Genomic DNA, 4,286 nt, shown 5'->3' on the forward strand with positions numbered 1-4,286 from the left:
ATAGTTATGCTGTAATTGTATTTTGAGAGAAAAGTTGAACAGGAAGGGTGATATGTAGGAGGAGCTAAGGTGGGAGGAGTAAGGAGAGGAAGAGGAGGAGTAAGGAGAGGAGGAGGAGAGGGAAAGGAGGAGCTAGGTGATGGGGGGGGGGGAACATGGAGGCGGATGTTCACATGTCTCCGCCAGTCAAAGATAGTTGATATATCTAGGTTGGGTATTGGGTTACACTTCTGATTGAACACTACCAAACTTATAAAGCCTTTTATTAACATTTTTTAAAAAAATTGTATAAAAGCAAAAAGGAAAAGGGGGCATGGGACAGGGGTTTTCTAGGGAGGGGAAATGGGGAAAGGGGATGGCATCTGAAATGTAAATAAAATATCTAATAAAAAATAAATTAAAAAACAAAAAGGTACAACCGGGCATAGCAGTGCTTTTAATCCTAACACTAAAGAGGCAGAGGCAGGCAGATCTCTGTGAGTTCAAGGCCAGCCTGATCTACAAAGCAAATTCCTGACAGCCAGGGCTGTTACACAAAGAAATTCTGTCTGAGGGGTTTGAGGGGTATCTATCAAGGTACAAGAAGCACAGAGAACGCCAAATAGATAGGACCAGGAAAAAATTTCCATACTCCCTACAACTCATAATAATCAAACACTAAATGTATAGAACAAAGAAGAAATATTAAAAGCTATAAAGACAACACCATTAGAATAGCATCTAACTTCTCAATGGAAACTCGAAAAGCCAGAAGGTCCTGAACAGTTGGGCTGAAGACCCTTTGATATCACAGACACCAGCCCAGACTACTATACCCAGCAAAACTTTCAATCACAGTAAATGGAGGAAAAAAATTCCATGATAAAACCAAATTTAAGCAGTATCTATCTACAAGTCCAGCTCTATAGAAGGTGTTAGAAGAAACTCTAACCTGAAGAGGTTACCACACCCAAGAAAACACAGGAATAAATAACCCCAGACCAGAAAATCAAAAGGGCAGGGGGTGCCACACTATAACAACAAAATAACAGTAATCAACACAAACAATGCTCAGTGAGAGCTCTCAATATCAACAGTCTCACTTCCTCAATACAAAGGCACAGACTAACAGATTGAATTCAAAAAACAGGATCTATCCGTCTGCTGCATGCAAGAACATACTTCAACATCAAAGATAGATAGCACCTCAGGGTAAAACAGTAGAAAGAGCTAATCCAATCAGATGTACCCAAGAAGCAAGCCAGTGAAAGCATTTTAATATCTGACAAAATAGACTTCAACAAAAAACTAGTCACCAGAAACAGGAAAGAACACTTAATCATCAAAGGAAAATCCACCATTTATGCACCAAACCGGGGTCCCAAAGTTCATTTTAAAAATCTAGTATAACTAAAATCACATAATGACCCTCAGAGTGATACTTGGTGACTTCAATACTTGATTCTCACCAATAGAGAGGTCATCCAGGCAAACACTAAACAGAGAAAAGCTACAGCGAACTGATGTCATAAACCAAATGGACCTAACATATCTACAGAATATTTCACCCAAACACAAAAGAACATACCTCCTTCTCAGCAGCTCATGGAACTTTCTTCAAATTTGACTACATACATGGACATAAAGCAAGTCTCAAGAGACACAAGCAATGTGAAATAACACCCTAAATCCTATCTGACCACCACAGACTAAACAACAATGGCTATCAACAACAGAAACATCAGAATGGTTACAAACTCATGGAAACTGAACAACTCAGTACTGAATGAAAAATGGGTCAAGAAAAATAAAACTTTTTTATGGTTGAATGAAAATGAACACAAACATACCCAGACCTATGGGACACAAGGAAGGTGGTTGGTTCTAAGAGGCACGTTCACAGCACTAAGTGCCTACATAACAGGAATAGAGAAATCTCACACTAGCAATGTAATGGCATACCTGAAAGTTCTAGAACAAAAAGAAATAACACCCAGAAAGAGTAGAAAAAGTAGACGGGATGAAATAATCAAACTCAGGGCTGAAATTAATAAAGTAGAAAAATTTCAAAGAGTCAATGAAAGATACTTTGTCCATAGATCTGGTAGCAAAAAAGAAAACAGATCAACTTTTTTTTTTAGAATGATCTGCCTACTGGGATCATTCTAAACTATCAGACAAGTTCCATTTATATTGCAAGAAGAGATAGGTTTTCTTTTTTGCTACCAGATCTATGGATAAAGTATCTTTCATTGACTCTTTGGAATTTTTCTATTTTATTAATTTCAGTCCTGAGTTTGATTATTTCATCCCGTCTACTCTTTCTGTGTGTGCCTTGCCCAAGAGCCAGGAGAGGGGAGGCCCTTGGTCCCAGGGAGGTTTGATGCCCCAGAGTAGGGGAATGCTGGAATGGTGGGGCGGGAGAGTGTGGGTGAGTGGGAGAGCACTCTCATGCAGGCAAAATGGAGGGGGGAGGGCAGATGTGGGATGAGGGGATGGCGGAGGGGTAACCAGGAAATGGGATATCATGGGGGGTTGTTAAGAGGGAATAATCAGGAAGTGTGATATCATTTGAGAAGTAAATGAATGGAATGAATAATAAAATTAAAAAAAAAAATAAGAATGATCCCAGTGAAAATCTACCAGAATTAAGACAAAGGTCTCAAGAGAACTCAGCTGTAAAGGTCTTCAAATTCTATGCTGAAATAATTTCAAGGACTCCATTTTCATCTCCAGTAAAATGTTGAGTTTTATGGCAGAGACCTCCATTTAAGCAGCAGTTACTGTGTTGTGTAGGGCATGGCACATGGAAAATGGTCTATCTGTCCAGAAGATGGTGCTCATGCTTTAAAGTTTAAAACTAAATAGGCAAATTTGCAATACTATTCAGCTATTAAGAATGAGGACATCATGAGTTTTGCAGGCAACTAGATAGAACTAGAAAATATCATCCTGATTGAGGTAACTCAGACCCAAAAGGACATGCATGGTATGTACTCACTAACTAGTGGATATTAGCCAAAAAAGTACAGAATACCTAGGATACAACCCACAGAACTCAAGAAGGTTAACAAGCAGAAGGGCCCAAGTGAGGCCCAGTCCCACTTGAGAGGAAAAAGAAAACAATCATCACGGAAGGGAGGGGTCTGGGCGGGAGAGGGGAGAAGGAGGGGAAAAGGGGGACATGATCAGGAAGTGGGGGGAGAAGCCCTGGGAGCCAGCAGAATGAAAATATGCAAGGGGGGGAAGGGTTGAAGGGAGGGGTCTGGCGGGGGACCCTCTAGAATGTACCAGAGACCTAGGACGTGAGAGACTCTCAGGACTCAAAGGGAGGAACCTCAGATGAAATGCTCTACAGGGCATCAAGTGGAGGGATGGGGTTGCCATTCCACAGCCAAAAACTGACCCAGAATTGTTCTTTTCTAAGAGAACTGCAGGGACAAAAATGGAGGAGAGACTGAAGGAAAGACAGTCCAGTGACAGGCCCAACTTGGTTGGGATCCATCTCAAGGTGAGGTTGGGAGGTTCCAAGACTTGACACTATGCTATGTTGTGCTTACACACAGGAGCCTAACATGGCAGTCCTCTGAAAGGCTCAACAAGCAGTTAACTCAGACAGATGTAAGATACTTAACACCCAACCCCTGAACTGAAGTCAGGGACTCCTGTGGCTGAATTAGGGAAAGGAGGGCGACCCCATTGGAAGACCAGCAATCTCAACTAACCTAGACCCCTGAGATCTCTCAGACACTGAGCCACCAACCAGGCAATATACAAGAACTAGTCTAAGGCCCTAACACATATACTGCAGAGGACTGCCGGGTCTGGCCTCAGTGGGAGAAGACGCACCTAACTCAAGAGAAACTTGCGGCCCCAGTGAGTGGTAAAGCCTGTGGGGGGAACGGGAGGAATCCTCTTGGAGAGGGTTGGGGGGTTGAGTGGGAGGAATGGGATTAGAAACTGTAGTAGGAGGGCGGACCTGGAGGAGGACAACGACTGGGCTGTAAAAAAATAAAATTAAAAGAAAACTGTTTAAACTGTTATGCGACTTCATGGAAACAGTGGTTCCCGAATCAGTCTCAATAGTGTGCAACACACTAATGATTTGTGCCATATGTCCGTATCACCAATGAGTTTTAGCCCTCGCTGGTGACGATCTCCTTGCGGGCCCACCTACAGGTGTATCCACCTGTTCAACGGACACTCGTCCTGTCAGTCTCGGTGAACTCGGTCACCAAGTTCGCGGTACCAGGAAGACTACAGTAAAAGTGGCAAGGGATGACCTCCGAGGAACAGGAAGTTCCGAC

Source organism: Arvicanthis niloticus, chromosome 1 (assembly GCF_011762505.2).
Source record: "Arvicanthis niloticus isolate mArvNil1 chromosome 1, mArvNil1.pat.X, whole genome shotgun sequence".
In the NCBI taxonomy this organism is placed as follows: domain Eukaryota; kingdom Metazoa; phylum Chordata; class Mammalia; order Rodentia; family Muridae; genus Arvicanthis; species Arvicanthis niloticus.